The sequence below is a fragment of the Pinus tabuliformis genome, chromosome 7, assembly GCF_031772625.1.
Source record: "Pinus tabuliformis cultivar Carrire ecotype Pingquan chromosome 7, CPIR1, whole genome shotgun sequence".
NCBI classification, from domain to species: Eukaryota; Viridiplantae; Streptophyta; class Pinopsida; order Pinales; family Pinaceae; genus Pinus; species Pinus tabuliformis.
The window spans coordinates 939309192-939329400 of NC_142293.1; positions in this window are offsets into that span (position 1 = coordinate 939309192).

Below are 20209 nucleotides of genomic sequence, written 5' to 3' on the forward strand. Positions count from 1 at the left end.
TGAATAGCCTCAGTAACTCCAGGTCCAAATTGAACTATATCTAATTCTCTTTTGTGTGGTTGTAACAACCCTGGTTACAAATTTATGTAAAAATATAAGACCATGGTCATGGGACGTGTTTTCCAAGTTGAATGGTGGGAAAAACATCCTAGTGGGTGTTCATTTGGTTTATTATGGCTAAATGAAATTAGCAAAGGCAATGGCAAAGGCTTTGGAAAGGCAAAGTGGCATTAATTGAAATTTTATGAAAATAATGGAAATTAGGAGAAAAGGAAGGTGAAAGGTCACAGGTTGCATGTGAGGAGGAAAATGAACAAAAATAATGGAAAATGAAGAAAATAGAGGCTTCATTAATTGAAAGGATTATGAGGATCAATTGTAATTATTTTGTCAGTATTAGACTTTTGTCAGTTTAGCTTTGGAGCTCTCTTTCTCTCTATTCTCTCTCTCATACTCTTGGACACTTAGAGTTTTCTTGGAGCATTCTTGGAGGAGTGTCGCATACTTGGAGCTTGGAGAAAGAAGGTAAAGGAAGAGCAGGAAATCACATGAGGACATTAGGATCAACAACTACAACGATTTTTACTTGCAGGTATCGAGTTGCATGTATGGTTTCCTTGCTAGTTTTGGCATGCATGGCAACTAATGTTATAAGGCATAAATGCTTCTTAATTATGAGATAAGTATGAGACCCCTATGCTCAAATATATTGTTATGACCTATAGAATGCGTATTTGTGACATATTTGAAGAATTGTATGTCATGGTTGGGCTTGGTTAGGTTAAGTCCTTGGTCAAGTTTTGTGTTAGAGGCTTTGTCTTGGTGTCATTTATTGCCTTGGAAAGTCTCATCAACTTTCGGGTAGTGGTTTGCAGACTAGCCCTAAAAACATGGCTTAAAGCTCATAGTCTCTAGCACAGAACTGGTTGAAAAGGGCTACAGTCTCTCCATTGCAAGAATTGTGGGAGCGACTAGAGGGTCCCAGTCATATGCATGCCCATGTCATGGGAGTGATTGGGGGTTTAATTCTTTGAAAGGCTAGGTTAACTTAAGGGTTGGGCACAAAGAGTGGTGGATTAACTCCTGGGGGTCCTATTGCATTTGAGGGAGGCCTGTAAAGTGTTGGTTCATCGGTTCCACTTCTTTAACTACACTTAGGGAGTTGAATCATATCATAGTAAATCTTCGTCACATATTTACCCCGGTGGACCAGTAAGATTGGGTAAGTGTAGGAGGAGGGTGTTATAAAGTGGTTTCAGATCATGGTTCACCACTTGGACTGGATGGGTGGAATGTGGATTTTCATGCATGCATATAGGTTTTATATTTGCTTGTTATGTATGCATGGTGATAGTCATTATTGTAGTTGTGTTGTCATGTAGAAGTTAATGATGTTGTTTTTGGGATGCATTTGTCATGAATGCATTCCAGTTGTATATGCATTTGTTATGCATGTCAATGTCTATATGTTGTTATGCATACATTTTCATGGTTATGGTTACATATGTATAGTAGGTCAGACATGCATTATGAGATCATTATATGTAATTAGGTCATCATGATGCTATTGGTATGTTATGATGCTAATGTGTTGGTTAAGATAGAGCAGAAGATGCAGAATATCAAAGTGAGGTTGCAACACTAGACTTTGGGGGTAAGAGAAAATTGTCATATAGGTATTGTATGTTTGGCATGTAGGTGTGTTAGTTAATGGATTGTTATATGCATTAGGGTTATATACATGTTTTTCATTTTATTGTTGTTGCGGTTACATGCATGGTAGATGCTAGTGAATCGGTGTGGTCATATGCACATGTGTCAAAGTGCCATGAATGACAGTATCTTGTTATTATATGCATTGTTGTTGTTGTTTTATGTTAGATAACTTGATGATTATGTTATATGTTGTTGATACGTATGTTATATGTTAACTTCTTGATTGTTATATGATAGTTAACTTGATGATTATGTTATGTGTTGTTGATGTGTGTGTTATATGTTAACTTGTTGTTGTTATATGTTAGTTAACTTGATGATTAGGGTTATTTCAGTTAAGACCTTGATGCTATATGTATCATGCTAATTTGGATTGGCCTATGCAGATGGTTAAGGTTATGAAACTCATGTATGAGTCGACCTAATTATGATAGTGTGTTTCACTAATCTAGACTGACTATGCATATGTGATTGTTATGCATGAATGAAAATTTTTTATGAGTTTATGATGTGAACATGTTAGCTAGTTATTGTTATGGACCTTATTTATGTTTGAGTTGATGTGGTGTGAAGTTATATCATGCTAATCTAGATTAATTGTGAAAACAAGATATCCTCCCCTGAGATACATTAAGGTATGAGTTTTCTTATGTAGTCTATTTGGTTTATCTAACATGTTATGTTTACAAGTTATATGAATGTTTGATTAATTGCATGATATGAGTATGTGTCATGATGTGACAATACATAATAAGACTTGATTGCAGCAAGGAAAAAGGTATAAGGAAGGAATTGGGTAAGAATTCCTTTGGCAATGTTTGGAAACCAAAATTCCAAATCAATGAGTGCTTTTCATATAGAAAGTATTCTTAACCCTAATTTGTCTCAAATTATGTGGATATTTGCTATATTCATGGACATGTATTTGACAGGTATAAGAAATGGTGTCTATTTATAGCTAGATCTATCAAGGGAATTGGAATCCCTTGAGAGATGGCGTGGATGTGTTAAGTTGTAAGGTAATGTGCTTGGCACAATAAGGTAAGGTAACAAGTGTATTGTTATGTTTATTTATACACTGACAATTATGTGTTTATGGTAGCATAATACAAGGAATTGCATGGTAAAGAGACTGCCATGAAATCTTGAAGAAGGCTCAGGTTGATATTTCCTTTGGAAGCATTGGGAACCATGGGGATTGAGTCATGGTATTTGTTGCTAGTCTTGTGATTTTGGTCTTTTATGATATTTTTTATGCTTGATTTGTGGTCTTTATTGTGTCTAGTGCATGATCATGGCACTTTGTTTTTGGTGTCATATTGTATTGGTTTTCATGGTTTCTTCTTGTTTCTCCTTGTTCTTTCCTTTTATGTTTTGTGGGTATTGGGAATTGTTTAGGAAAGAGGGAATTTAATGGAGTTCGGGAAGAGATGAATGCAACCCAACATGTAATGTAAGACCTGGATGAAGCTAGATGCATGTATAAGGGCAGTTGAAGGAGGGAGTATGACAACCGGTCAGACTAGTTTGGTCCATTGATGTAAATAGATGATGGTAGGACAGTCATGAGAAATACAACATAAAAGGTAAGGTAAATGGATTTGAGGTGTCAGATGCCTTAGATATGTTGGGCATTGTTGTTCTCGATGTTGTGCATGCGATGCATGGATAAGGGAGTTCTTAACCTTGACCTGATAATATCTTGTAATTATGTTTTAATTGTGAATATGTTGATGTATATATATGCATACATGTATGTATGTATGTATGTATGTATGTATGTATGTCATGTATGACAAGGTCTTCATGGATCATGATTGTTTTATGCCAATGTTTATATGTATGTATATGTATATATATATATATATATATATATATGTATATATATATATATATATATATGTATATATATATATATATATATATATATGTATATATATATATATATATATATATATATATATATATATATATATATATATATACATCTATATATATACATATATATACATATATATATATATACATATATATATATATATATACATACATATATATATATATATGTATGTATGTATGTATATATATATATATCTATGTATATGTGTTGTTGTCTGAAAGGGTCGTTAGGAATAACTCTTGTGGAGGAATAATTTCTTATGTAGGTGAAGGGCATGAAGAGGTTCCTGGTCTTATGAGAAATCAAGTGGGAAGAGTAGCCCTAACATATCTACAAGATTAGTATCATGTGGATATGAATTGATATTATATGCGTGTACTATGCCTATGTTTATGTTATGGCGAGGTAATGTTGAGGGGTACATCAACGAAAAGAAAGCAGTGTAATCGATGACATGGTAGAACAAGCATGCATAATGGAAAGACACTAGAGACAAGGTTGCTTGGTAGAGATAGTGTGGTCTCTAGGTGTGTGGTGCTATTGTTGTGTATATTTTGTATATGTTGTACATGTTTCATCTATGATTTTACATGCATGTGGTGTTGCGTGTATATATAATGTGTGTACATGTTGTTCATGCAATGTTATGTTCATGGTGATATAGCTGGTATTGTATACGTGTTGCTTATCCAGTGCTATGTACAAATGTTGTTGTGTACATGTTGGATATGCAGTGTTGTGTACATATAATTTTGTATGCATGTTGTATGTGTGGTGTTATGTACATATGGTGATGTGGACATGTTGGATATGTGGTGATGTGAACATGTTGGATATGTGGTGATGTGTACATATGGTGCATTTTTCATGTTGCATATGTGGTGCTATGTACATATGGCATGGTGTGCATGTTGTACATATGGTGTTGTGTGTATGATTGTACATGTGGTGTCATGTAAATGTTGTATAGGGGGTGTTGTGTGTAAGTGGTACTGTGTACTTGTGGTTTTGTGTACATGTGGTGTTGTTTTTCATGCATGTGGTGTTGTGTACATGTGGTGTTGTGTGTCGTGCATGTGGTGTTGTGTACATGTGGCACTATGTACACATTTTGTAGGTGGTGTTGTGTACATGTGGTGCTATGTACACATTGTCCATATGGCATTGTGTACACGTTGTGTAGGTGGTATTATGTACATTTTGTATGTATGGTACTGGTGTAAATGTGGTATTGGGTGCATGTCGTACATGTTGTGTTGCGTGCAGGTGGCACTATGTATGTGCATTTTGTAGTCATGGTATTATGACATGTGTATTTGTTGTGTTGAACTCTGTGTATGGATTGTGTTATGTTATACACCGGGTTTAGGTGTATGTCTTGTGATATATATCAAGTGTAGGGGTATGCATTGTGTGGTGTCATACACAGTGTGTGGATGTATGTATTGTTATGTAAATTGTGTATGCGCATGTGATTGAAGAAAAGAAAAAGGCACTAGGTGTTTGTTGGGTGTGCTAACCAATCTGGTGTGTGTACAAAAGGACAAAGGATAAAGATAAAAGAAAAGGACTGATTAAAGGATAAGTATCAATATTTTAATTAAGTTTTATTATGCATGTGATCTATGATTCTGATTTATGATGGTTAAATGTGATCTATGATTTTGGTTTATGATGATCGCATGTGATTCATGATTTTTATTTATGATGGTTGTGTTTTGAGCAAACCGAATGTGATATGTTTATACATGATGATTTGGTCAACAACTAGTTTGACTTGTTGTGACAAGAAGTGAATAGGATTGCAAGTGTACCTTATTGAAAGGTCATCGATGAGGTATGATGTGAATTATTTATTTTGAGTCTAATGGAAATTATGTGCTTGGTACAGGAAGCATGGAAATTCATGGTTGGATGATTGAAACCGACATCAAGAATTAGCAGCTTCAATGAAAGGAATTGAAATAGACAACATTATGTTGGTAAAGAACTTTAGGAGTAGGGCCATTATGGACACTGGTACCCAATAGTATCCATTGATTTCCATGAGAATTTTATGACCGGTATGATGGTCTTGAGGTAGGGAGATTCCTTGGTTTGTGGACATGCGAGGAAACTTTCCCAAGCGAGGGGTTGACTGAGGGACTCTGTAGTAGAGAAGGGGATGCCCACATAACTTGGAAGGTGTGTGGCTACATAGAAGGGGGTGACCAGATTTCCCGAGGGACTATGTAGAAGAGAAGGGAAGGACAAGGATGTATTTGTTTTGGTGATTAGAATTTCTAGATCGAATTAGATGCACATTAGGAGTGCACTTTAGAACAATGAGTTGATGTTATGAGGAATTTTGCATCTACAGAAAAATACTAATTCCCTAGGTAGGTAGCTATATCTAGAACAACAAATTTAAAGTGCTTATCCTTTTTCTATAGACAATAAATAAGACAAGGGAATCAAAGGACCTACTTGTTCTTTCACTTTCCTTTTCTCTCCTTTGTATGGCTCTTGTTGCTCCTTCTCGAACTTAACTTGCTCAAAAAGTACCTGCAAGCATAAAAAGAAGACGGAGAACCAATCAAAGTAAGGGATGTATCGACTATAAGTAAATGGAATTAGATACATTCACACATATAAACATCATATATCATGATAAGTATATGGAAAAAGGTGTAAACAACTTTATTAAGTAGAAGGAAGAATTACAACCATGAAGCCCGATCCATTGTCACTCTTGTAGCTTGGGTTCCAACCATCATCACATCAATAGCACAACACTCATGTAGCATAAAAATACTTGCTTATAATCTCAATCCTCACACCAACAGCATCTCCTTACAAATTCTCAAATTCCAGCCCCTGATCACTTAGATGAATGCTCAATTTATGGGAAAATGGAGGAGTTTTAGTCATAAATGAGGGTATTGAATGGCATTCCAAACTTAGAGTTAGCTTCCATGGAGGAAGGGATGAGAGGATAGGAGTTTACTTAACTCATTCCCTATCCAATTTCAAGCTCATAGGAGATGATAAGTGTGGGAATATTCTAGATCGCTCTACAAGATAAGAATATTCCCCGAACCTTATGTGAATTTCGCTCAATCTCACCCAGCGTAGGTCAAAGTGGGCCTAGGTGCTCTATAGAGAACCCTGACATGGGCTTACCTGCACTGAAGTGCACTTACCCCTGTCCAAGATAGCACTGGTCCCTCAAGTAGGCATTTCTGGAGGGATTCAGGCCAAGAAACTCTCAGGGAAGGAGGCATTCAAAGTGGTGACTTGTCTAGGGCATGTAGAAACTGAATTAGGGTGATGAGCCCCAATAGTACTGATTTGGATGATGGGAGTGATATGCCGAAATGATAAAGCATGAAGTCAAAAATAATGACGTCGAGTGATATAATTTACGATGTGATGAGGAGGTTCCGAACTGATTGGTGACCTGCATCGATTACAATACATAATATCATGATTTTTTGATTTTTTCTCATGAATCATTGAGGGAAGGCATACCCATTCTCAGTATATAAACTTTAATTACAAGTAAATAGATAGTCATCTATAGATATAGACCCATGATAGGATGATCATCAATGTAAAGCCATTGTATGGATGATTTGGTATGTTTCCTGAAATTGCAGCCCAAATGGATGAAGCTAGATCTGGGGTCTTCTATCTTGTTCAATCGTTTGCTCAAGTACAAGTCTAACAATGTGAATATGTGATCTAAAGTCGAACATGGGAAGACACCATCTGATTACCAGCCAATGATGTAAGTCGTTAACAGATGCGAGAGAAATCACCAATAATGATAATGATCCTCAAGGTACTGTAGTACATTCTGCATGGTGTGAATGGATTTTTTGATGTCGAACACCATACAAAGTTTTTTAGTCGAAGGCCAGTGATTTCAACCTATCGCCAGAAGCGAGAAACTTGCCATTGATGTATGCAAGCTTCAAGGTACTGGAAGGGTGTTTCTTGTCAACTTCTTGGATAAAGTGTTAATGTTGACAAGAAGAAACTCATCGTAGAAAGGCCTTGATGTATCCCACATCAATGACATGAAACGAGTGTAATGATTTTGGAGACAGAATTTGATTGACGACACAAGGTTCAGGAATGGCAATCATGAAAATGAAGGTTTATGAGTATTGCAAAGGATGAATTTCAAACTGAGTGACTTCTGTTGAACATGTTGATGACACTGAATGGATTGCCAACATTGACCCAAAACAAAAGTAATGGATCGTATGATAGACCAAGGTGTGATGACCATCAAGAAGATAACCCAACCCAAATAGTCACAATGATGAAGTGAAAGTGTCATGTTCAAGAGTGACTTGTTGCCATAAAGTAGTTTACCCCTTTTCCCATTGTCCCTAGTCATTGCTGACTAGTACCTCTTTATTTTTATCAAGCTTGAGGAGGATAACATATTCTTGTTCTATAATTCCACCCTTCAGGTGAATCCATTGATATTTGATGTTTTAACGAGTCTAGCGAACGTGAAACTCGATCTTGTCATGATGGACAAGTTTGTCACTATATGATGTTTTAACGAGTCTAACAACAATGATAACTCGGTTCTTTTCATGTTTAAAGAGTTTGAAAAGGGACAAAAAGAAAACTCCACAAGTTCTTTTTCGTAGATTTGTCTCTCAAGTCCGAAAAAGTGTAAAAAAATATAAGAGAGAACCTTTTGACCATGTTCGGTCAACGTATTCCTTTTTCATAAATAATCTATCTCAACCCAAAAAAGGGTCAAAATTATACTAAGTAGATTTCATTTCCAATCCGTTAACAAGCTGAAAAGGACAAGCGCTTGGAAATATTTTCATATTTCAAGAGTCTAAAAAGAGCTTAAAGAGGACTCCAAGGGCTTCCTTTTTCAATGTTTAACAGAGCTCGAAAAGGAGATAAAAGTATGCTTTGTGGTCAAAGTACAATTCACGATCGTGCACATCAAATTCTATAAGTCAGTTGTAAATATGTTCAAAGCAACACCAGAAGGATTAAACATACCTATTTCATTGGTAAAAATAGGTAAATACTAAATTTTACTCATTTAATGATCATGAAATAAACATAAAGACAAGAGTTTACTGTGTCATTTTCACCATTTTATATTTACCATTCAGTTTGTGCTCTGACCCTATTTTTTACCTTGATCTTCATCAGCTGATTGCGGGAAATTCTATGGATCATTTCTCATGCCATCCAAACCAAGTAGGAGATCTACCCCTCCTCTTTCTTTTCATGTCATTCTTTTACTATTTCATGCAAGTTTTTAGGGTTTATAGGGCCCCTGGGTTTGAATTTTTCACCATGGGATTAGTGCAGGTTTTCATGTCAAAAATTGCACTGGGGAGCACCCAGGAAAAAGGAATTCTGCACTATAGCATAGTGTCTCCTTACCTGGGCTGCGCTAGGCGAGTTTCACAAACTTGTTTCACCCAATTCACCCAAAATTTCTCCAGTTTTTTGCATGAAAAAGATCCTGACTAAGATTATGGTTTGATTTCAGGCTTTCATCAGATCAGAATGTCTATCACTTGGAGAGAAAGAGAGCATGAAGAACAAGACATGGTTTCCCTAAATGATCCGGGTACAGTTGAGGCCCTCAAAAACTGTGGGTTTCTCAAATACTTCAAGTTGTCTGGAATGAGGCAACAATTAGAACTATTGCAATTCCTAGTTCATGCATGGGATCCGACAGATCAGGCTTTTCACATAAAGGACAAAGTTGTCCCTATTGTGATCGATGATGTTTACTTTCTTACAGGGTTGTCGAGATGTGGTGCCCCCATATCTCTTTCAAGTTCTTCCCATGGAGGGGAGTCAATGAGGGACAATGTTCGACAATTCTGTAGGCCAGGTACACAACCTAGCAAGGACGAAAATATAATCATCAAAGATATCTGTGATTTACCTTTGAGAACAATCCTTTTCACCATCGTAAAGTTGGCAGGCAGTGTGACACTCCATCTGGCGAATGGATCATATGTGCAATATTCTCTTGAGTGTCTTGAGCCAACTTTATTAAACTGGTGTGAGGCAGTACTTTCTTCACCAAAAGAGAAACTAACAAAGGTAAAGAGCAGTAAGACAAAGAACCTTAGCTATGGATCGCTCTTAATTTCTTTCACCTTAGAAATAATTCCATTGATGCAACCCCAAAATGTAACAATGGGTGTGGCTAGTCCTAGAGATCCACGGATGCAACGATGGGTAGAATTGATGGCTAGACATGCTGGTTAGTCATCGATTACATTTTCCACTGCATTCTTCAGTTGGCTCGATTGACAACACATTCTCATCGAGGAGAATCCATACTCAAGGACAGATTTTTGTGGAGATCCAGAGTTGAGAGTTTACCAGTGGGCGCTCAATGGGGTGCTATAGGTAAATTGTTTTTTGACCAAAATGTTTTTTGATTTTTAAGTTTCTACATGTTTTTGAGTTTTGATGTTCCAAGACTATTAAACTAAAAGAATCCTCATGCATGTAGATGTGGGTATTGTTCGACCTATGAGGCACCAACAGGAGGCAGGTGGACCAACACGGAGAAATTTTGGGAGAGCAATTCTCCAGGATTTGGATTTGGCCGAGACACTGGCTGAGTTGCAGGATCATTTAGAGGGATTAACCATTGGTATTTGGGATGTCCGAATCGAGGAGTTACCTATGAGGCTGCAACGCCATACTATTGGTGTTCCCAGCTGTTGGATGTGGCTTTTGCGCATGATAGCTCAGGCTGTGATCTGTTATCATGAGCATCACTAGGTCTACTTAGTATGTTTTTTGCATGAATTTAGAGTTTTTAGGTCAGGTGACCAAACATGTCTTAGACACAAAATTTGTAAAAACTTTTAAAACATTTATCTATTTTTACTTTCAGAGTTTTTATATATGTGGTTATGTACAATACTGTTCAACTGATGATGTGAATTGAAAATTTACTTTTACATGTGTCACAAATGTCTATTTAACACATAGTTTTCTAATGAATTAGTTAATGTGTTAAAGTTTCTAGAAATATGTTGATATTGAATGTACTCAAAATGTCTTTCCAAAATACGAACTCTAAGGAACATATGAAGAATTGCTGGGTTTCGGACGATATAAACGTTTGTTAGTTGCAGTACGACGAGTTATGAGTCCAGCCTAATGATGATTCGACGAATTCCAAGTGAAATGGCATCAAAGAGAAGTTCAATCAACGCGATACACTCAACGATATTGTTCGTCGATCGACTAATAAAAATCCATTGAAAACTCACTAACTTGCCATTTGGAGTGAAAATGACCCATGCTACAAAAGATAGGTTCTGCGTACTACGACTATCACCATCAGCGTAACCAAAAAATGGTTCCAAAGGTTCCAACATCTGCAACAAATGCAAAGCGGATTACTTAACCACATAAAAATTCTAAAAGACACACTGACACACACACATGCAGTTATAGCATATATATACAATGATTTTTACTACACTCAATTAAGAATAGTAATGTTTGAGATACAATCCATTTCGAGGCTGTGACAATGGAATTCCATCATAATCCACAAACTCATAGGAACCTTTTGCCAAAATACGCTTGACAATATAAGGACCCATCCAAAGCAATTCAAATTTTCCTGCTCCTAGTTTATCAACTTCTTGATCATAAAGAAAGACCAGGTCTCCTTATGAGAAAACGTGAGGCTTGACATTTCTGTCATATTGTGCCTTGATTTGTTTCTTATGCGCTTTGTTAGCCAATGCGGCTTCACAACGAATTTCATCCAAATGGATAAGTTCCAAGAAATGTGCTTCTTCTTCAGAAGTGTCAGTTAATAGGTCAATCACGAGTTTGAGAGATGAAATTTCACATTGTATCAGAAAGATTGCCTCCAGACCATACACCAATTTAAAGGGTGTGAATCTAGTTGCATTTCTCATCGAGGTTTGATATGCCCATACGGTAGAGTACATGATTAAATGGCAGTTTCATTTATGAGCCCCTATCATTCTTCGAAGCATTCACTTCAGGACTTTGTTGATGGCCTCAACTTGTCCATTTGCTTATGGATAATAAGGAGTAGAACTATCATGTGAAAGTCCTAACTTGGTAGTTAACTCAGCCATCATGTGATTGCAAAAATGAAACCCATGATCTATAACTATAGCTTGTGGTAGACCAAACCGGGCAACCACGTGGTTGAAAAAGAAAAGAGCAATCATCTCGCCATTGTTGTTTAATGTTGGCATCACCTAGACCCATTTTGTGAAATAGTCAATAGCGATTATAATGTACCAATTCCCCCCGACTGAGGCGGGGTTACATGTCATGAAATCAATGCCCCATTTGGTGAATGGTCCAAAAACAATGATAGGATGCAATGGTGCAAGTGGTAATCTAGCTTTACGGTCATAAATCTGGCATGTGTGATAGCTTTTGATAACAATTATACAATCTTTGAATATGGAAGGCCAGAAGTAACCAACAAGGAGAATTCTCTCCATGGTAGCATAACCAGATAAGTGTCCACCACAAGCACCTAAATGGCAATCATTCAAAACTTTCTCAGCTTCCTCATGAGTGAGGCACCTTCATAAAATCGTATCGATACCATGATGGTAAAGAGTGTCACCAACGATCAGATAATCTTTGGCTTGGTATCGGATACGTTGATGTTGCGAGTGAGAGGTATCAGGCCAGAAAGTTTGGGTCTGGAGATAAGTCAGTATATCTTAATACCACACATCAGATGATGAAATCAGGAATAGAGACTCATCCAGAATTGATGGTTCTAATGTTGAATCAATGGTATTCGAGGGAACGTTGCAAAGAAACTCAACGAAGACTAGAGATTTCTTTGATTTGGATTTGATGAATTCCAAATCAAACTCCTGCAAAATGACGATCCATTTTGAGTATTTTCCCCCGAGCAATTGACGTGACAAAATATATGTCATAGGGTTGCAATTCTAAATGACAGTGGTCTTTTAGAGCAGGATGTAGTGGTGAAATATATGTACAACTTAAACAATAGCCAGAGATAAATTTTCTACATAAGAGTACTTAACTTCTGTATCATTGAGATTGCGGCTAAAATAATATATCAGATGTTCAATCCCATATTCTTCTTGGACTAAAACCATTCCAATGGTTGTATCTGCAGTGGTGAGATACAGGGAGTAGTTATTTTGATAATTTGGGGAATACATTAATGAGGCTCTAATCAAGGTATCTTTAAGAGCATCAAAGGAGTCTTGCACAACTTGGTCCCAATGGAAGGGTATCCCCTTTTTCAATAAATGAGTAAATCCTTTAGCTATTTCAGCATAATTGTGAATGAACCTCCTCAGAAAGTTACCCTTCCCTTGGAGTCTCTGTAACCGTAGTAGATTGGAAGATGGAGGCAAGTCAAGGATTGCCTAGACCTTAAGTGGACCGAGTCGAATTCCCTCCTTAGACACTATGAATCCAAGAAAAAGACCAGAACCAACACAAAACACAAATTTGTGTGGATTGAGTTGTATTTTGTAGTGTCGGTACCATAAAAATATTGCTCTCAAATGCTATGGGTGATCAGATTGCTTTCGTGAATTAGCAGGTAAATTGTTAAGGTATGGTCAAACAATATGTTTGATATCATGGAAGGAATATTTCATTGCCCTCTGGAATGTTTCCCCTGCGTTCTTCAAACCAAAAGGGAGTTTCATATAAGTGAATGTACCCCATGAACAAATAAAAGCAGTTTTAGATTGGTCCTCTGGGCGGATATTGATCTGATTATAGCTGGAAAAACCATCCATAAATGAGAATATTTCGCATCCGGCACATTCATGAATAACCTTGTTGATAAAGGGAGTAGGATAATTGTCTTTTGGACAAGCCTAATTAATATCCCTATAATCGACACACACTCGTATCGTCCCTTTTTTTCATGGCAGGAACAATATTGGAAAGTTCCCAATCAGTAAGAGGAACAAGGTAAATGAAACCAACATGCAAAAGTTTTTCAACTTCTATTTTAATAGCAGCAGCCTTCTTTGGATGAATAGGATGGAGGTGTTGTTGCACTGGTTTGACATCAGGATACATTTTAATTTCATGTTCAACTATACTAGAGTCAATTCCTGGCATCTCATCGTATGACCATGCAAATATATCTCAAAATTCATGAAAGAGAGAACAATAAATATCAAGTTCTGATGGAGAAAAATATTTCCCAACATGAATGTTTTCTACAATGTTAGGTTTGGTCAAAATATTGATAGAAATAGTTTCTTTAATATTTGACAGGTTTCACTCGGAATCTACTATATCTATGAAAACAGAATTCAAAAGGAAATCGACAACTGAAGGGTGATTAAGTTCATTTGAATAATCTTCTATGATAATCTTCCCATGGTTCTCCTTCTGTCATCATTGATTGGATGATTCCTTCATCGTTATAAAATATACGTGAAAAAGGATCGGAGGAAGTACCATATTCTAATGAACGATCTACCCATACAATTGATGAATATGGATTTAGATTCACCGCGCAAGCCAAAAAGATTCATTGCTATGGTAGCTCAAAAGGGCTTAGCGGCATGATTTCATTACTACTATCAACTTCAAAATTATTGGTAATATTCCTTAAGTCAGATGAAGTGGAAGATATCATGTTGCAAGTCTCAACTTTTGCCACTTCCGCCAAATTTGTTGGTGGTGGTAGTGAAAAATCACCCATTAGGGAAGGATCTTTAAAGAGACCTACACCAATGTTTTGAAGAAATAGTGGGGGTCCGTGTACCAATGGAATGCTTCTAGTAGCCTGTGAAATAAAGGTGAAGAAGGTGAGTTGGTTGATAACTATGATTCCACCCTTATGAGGGAATACAATCGTACGAAAGTATGTTGAAACCACAGCAGCCATAGCATAAACCCATGGTCTTCCTAGTAAAATGTTGTAGTGAAGGGGTCCATCAACAACCTCAACTTCAACAGTTACTTTTTTCCTCCTAGTTTGATTTGTAGATTACTCAATATTCCACAAGGCACATATGTGCGTTCGTCAAAAGCTTTTAACATTGTTGGTGGACAAAGGTGGTGAGCCAAGTGTTTTCAAGCAATTCATAGACATAATACAAGTAGATGCCCCCTCGTCAACAATAGTTCGATGAATAAGTTTATTCAAGGCATTTAATTGAATCAAGAAAGCTAATTGCTCTGGTAACTGTGGCATATAACCCGCATGGTTGAAAACCACAAGATTGGAATTCGTTGGAACGATTCCACCAATTGTTGACAACAAAGCCTGCTTTTGGGAGGAATAGTTCTAATAATAATTACTTTTTATTACTAATAATTAATTTTTCCCCCAATGGGGGTGACTAATACGCAATATAGGGGGCTTGGGATCCCCACCCTCTGCCAGTTTTTCAGCATGCGAGGATTAATGAGACAAGATGGGGGACTCTCGGTCCGTCAATGGAACTCTCGGGAGATAGGGAGGTTTTATTTCCTTCTCTGGAGGATGAAGGCATTAGTGTGTCTATGGTGGGCGGTGCGAACACATGAAGAGTGGAATGGTGATAGTTATGTTCACTAGATAGGTCTTCAGTGAAAGCAAAAACGCTGGGATGGTAAGCTACCAGCGAGTGCCGTAAGCCAGTGCGTTTGGTATTGTGTCCAACAATTAATTTGGGATCCAGGGGCACCACAAATAGAGAAATGAGCTCGAGTAGTTTTCTGGATTCTCTTTGGTCTGTGGTATCTTCACCTATCAGTCGCTTGCATGATGTAATGGTGAAAATTTTCCATCCGACAAGTTTGGGTAATACCCTTTCTCCTCGTCTGGTATCTGTGGGTTTTTTTAATATTTATGTTCAACTATTAATGTCTCAATCATTAGTTAAGGGGGACAATGACTTTTTTGGGCCAAGACAACCGACTGTTTGGAGAGGAAGTCTGAGATATATGTGTGTTGGTATGGTAATCTTTGGGGAGGAGAGGTAATCGATGTAATATGTTTGGTGTCTATGCCCCTTGTGGAATGAACTCTGAGCCTGCCAAGTGTTATGGTGGACAAATAACTCTTGTAGACAAGAGCGATCTCCCTAGACTCAGACAAGGTCTAGTAACAAATAGATAAACAATTGCTACCTTTCCTTAATTCATAACTAAAGAATGAAGTGTGATGTATGCAAGAGCCTCTGACCTTTTCTACGGAATGATTGCGGAAGTCCTTCTGATTCTTTCAAAATCCTTTCCTTGCTACTTAAATGGAAGACATCCATGAACAAAAACAAACAAGGCATAAAAGAACAAAGCTGATGATGGTAAAATAAATCATGAATAGAAATCACAACATGGCATAAATCACCAAATTAAACCAATATGAAATTAGAAACCATGCAAAGGATCAAGGATCTTTGCAAAGAGAATGCAAAGAAATTAAAATAGGAAAGAACAATGCTTGTATTAAATATTGAACAAGAAGAAGCATTACAACGTTGCCCTTGATGATGTATGCCTCTTCCCAATGGTCTCCAATCCTCTCCTTAGATGACAAGCTTCCCAACCTTATTCCAACAACATAAGTTTACATTCAAAAGTCCTCCTTCGCCCTCTATCCTTTGTTGAATTTAAAGTCCAAGAGGAGGAGGTTTGAGATCCTCTTCTCAAGGGATGAGGTCCTCAAAAGGAGGGATTAGGGTTCCACAAATGGGGGGATTTTACTCCATGAACAGAGGGATGAGACCCAAGTATGTAGAGGCTTGAGGTAATCAGTTGGGAAATATTCCTCAAACAAGGCTTCTAGAAATCACTTTTATTTTTACTTACTTCAAAATATTTGCATAGTTCATAACAGAAGACAGAGCGGAAATTGGCGCAGGTAATCGCTAGGAAACATCGCAAGTGCTTAAAATTGAGTTCTGAGCAATATAATCTAGAATTATTGCAGACTTTGGGATTGTTTTTCTTCTAACATTGTAGGGGAATGCATGGAACACTTCATCAGATAGCGAGACATCCGTATTGGCGATCATTTTCCTAATGGTGAAAAAATGACGTATAACAGATTGTCCCCTAAAGTGCAATGTCAGAAAATATGTTTGAGTACTAAAGCGCTTTATCATGCCAAGGATTGGATTAGAGATCATGGTTGGAGACATGAACAAAAAATCAATGATTACGTTACAATATTTTCATATAAACACCATTGAAGTAGGCATTCCCATACTCAAAGTAAAGTATCTCAAAGAATCAGTATGGAAGTGTACAAAGATCCATGTCAATAGTAGACACAGTATGGATGCACCCATGAATATGGATCTATCTTTTCAATCATGAATATCATAAAAATCCACACAACTTAGATGGATGAAACTAGATCTAGGGTCTTGATCTCCATCCCTATCAATCCATAGTATGAATCTAACCATGCAAGTGAATGTATCAAAGTTGAACATGGTAGAAACCACCTGATTACCGGTCAATAATGTGAACCATTAACAGGTGCGAGAGAAACCACCAATAATGAAAATGGTCGTCAAGGTACCGTAGCACAATATATGAATTGTAAATGAATGTCTTGAAGCTGAACACTCACAGAATCATTCAAAGGTCAATGACGAGAACCTGTCGTCGAAAGCGAGAAACCTGCCATTAAGGCATGCAGGCTCCAAGGTACTAAAGAAGGCTTCGAGATCAGCTTGCTAGATAATGAGCTGAAGTCGATAGGAAGCGACCCGTCAAAAGAGGGCATATGCCACAAAAGTCATGTCAAGTTTTAAAGAACACATTTTTGAGTGATTTAGGATTGACTCAAGGATAGCTAACGCGATTGAAGGCTATGAATTTTCAAGGTAATTTTAACTAAGGTTGAACTTCTCTTGAACATATCGCCGACACGACATTTTGACTTGGCAACATTTGACTAAAAAATAATACCCAAAACCAACTGAAGAATTTCAATGGGGTATGAACAATTGAGAGACAAATGGATTTCCCAACCCAGATACAAAGGTCATGGAATGTCATGTTGAAGAGTGACATACTGCCTTTTACAATATAAAAACAAATGTTTCTTTATAATTTCCCCCCACCATTACTGGAAATACCTCTTTACTTGTATGCAAGATTGATGAGGATAACATATTCTTGTCCTATAATCTCATCCTTTGGATGAGTCATTCAGAGTATTTTAATGAACCTTAGGAAGGAGTGGTTTGATCTCGCCATGATTGATGAGTCCTACACTGTTTATGTTTAACGAGTCTAGCGAAGGGGTAACTCAATGTCATTTTCATATTTAAAGAGTTTGAAAAAGACAAGAAAAGAAAATTCATACAGTTTTTTCATTGTAATTTTATAACAATCCAAGAGAAAGTAATGCTTGATGTTTTTCATTTTTAGGGAGTCAGGAGAAAAATATAAGTAAACCCTGAAATGTCCTTTTTCATAAATTTAGTCTCTCAAGCCCAGAAAAGGGTAAAAAGGTGCAGGAGAGAACTCTTTTGACCATGATTAGTCAAAGTATACATTTTTTCGTAAATAGTCCACATGATCCATAAAAGGGGTAAACTTATATCAAGTAGACATTTCTTTGTTTCCTTTTATACCTTCGAACAAAACAAGCACAGTCGACAATCTTTTCACATTTTGAGAGTCAGAAAAGAGCTTAAAGATAACTCCAGGGTTTCATTTTTTCATAATTTTTAAGAGCCCAAAAGGTGATAAAAATTTACTCATTTTCCAAAATGATCTTTTTTCGTAATTAAACATGTGAACTGCACATTTAAACTAAAAAAAAATCATCATAACTTTTCAAGAAATAGTAAAAAATAGTAAAATATTGAATTTTTAGAGGCTAAAGAATTTTTTTATATTAAAATAAGCCTATTTTTCTTATAAAAGTTCAAAAAGTAATTTATCTTTACCATTTGTGCTTTTTACCATTGGGATCTTTTGAGAGTGCATTTTCACCCTAAACTTCAGAACGAGATTGTGATCAAACCAGTCGAACATTTCACAAACTGTTTTCTCCAAGTAAGAGATCTAAGAGATCATTCCATTCTCTTCATTTTGATGGCTTCTGTTTTCCATTTCATTATTAATTTAGTGTTTTTTAAGGGTTTTGTTAATAAAAAATGCTCCCTCAGCATGCATAGTTCCTTTTCATCAGGACTATACAAGCCAACCTTTTTTGCATCACTGAAAACCATGATTTGCGTAGTAATATGAAGGGAGAACCACTGAAATCTGTGTTTTCCCTAATATAAGACTACGCAAGGCACTGAGTGTTTTTAAAGAATAATAAAAACACTTAATTTTTTTTTGCAAAACTTCCCATTTTCTTTTTCTAATCAATTTCCGTCATTGTTTTCAATCTTTTGAAGTGAAAAAATAGAATGGAGAGAGATACAACATGAGGCTCAAGATGTAGAGGCTTTGGATGACCTAGCAACAGTACAAGTTTTGAGAAATTGCAGTCTACTGAAATATTTTATGACTCTGGGCATGAAATCTCAAGTGGATTTACTAGCATGTTTAGTGAGGGCTTGGAATGTCCAAGAACAATGTTTTCTGATTAGAGATCAAAGGCTCGCCATAGATGCTGATGATATTTATTTTCTGACTGGGATTTCACATCGTGGGATTGACATTTCATTGTTTGGGAGCAGACCAAGTGGTGGAACAATAATGACTTATCTAGCTGAGCATTGTTTTCCTAGGTCCAAACTCAGTAATAGAAAAATTCATATTAAAACCATTTAGAGACTTCCATTGAGGAAAATTGTATTTATTGTTTCCCGACTATGTGGAAGTGTTGCACTACATGTAGTAACTAAATACCAAATGTAAATTTCACTAGAGTGCATGCAACCTACAATTTTCAATGGGTGTGAAGGAGTTACTATCAACATCAAAGGGTGACTCACTAGAGCAAAAAATGGCAAGCTGAATTTTTTTGGATATGGTGCCATAATTGTTTCATTTTCTTTGGAGAGGATTCCTCTTCTCTGTCCACAGGTATCCATGGAGATGGGAGGACCAATGGATCCTCACATGTTACAGTGGATTACATTGATGGATCGCCATAGAGGTGGTGATGTTCCAATTGTTAGATATACCCCTACATTTTTCAGATGACTGGATCAACATATTTTCGTGATTGAAGATCACCCATATGCAGGTATGGACTACACTAGAGATCCAGATATTCCACTCCCTACAGGAATGCAATGGGGTGACATAGGTAAGAAATTCTCATTTTGGTTTTTGTATATTTTATTTTTTACATCCAAAACTAATCATCTACAATAATCATGCAGATGTGAACCCAATTAGACCAGCAAGATTGCGTCAATTTGAAAGACGTGATGGGTAGCCAACTTCTCCCATAACACAAAACCCATAGGAAGAAGAAGCCTTGACTGAGATAGAGAATAAACTTGAGAGGTTGACTCTAGACATCCCAGACATTAGGATTGATGATTTGCCTCTCCGCTAACAAAGAATAAAGTGGGAGTACCTGGGCTGATTAGTCGTCTGTTACAACGAGTGGCTCTTTCTATAGTCTGCTATCATGAACATCATGCTTAACTTCTA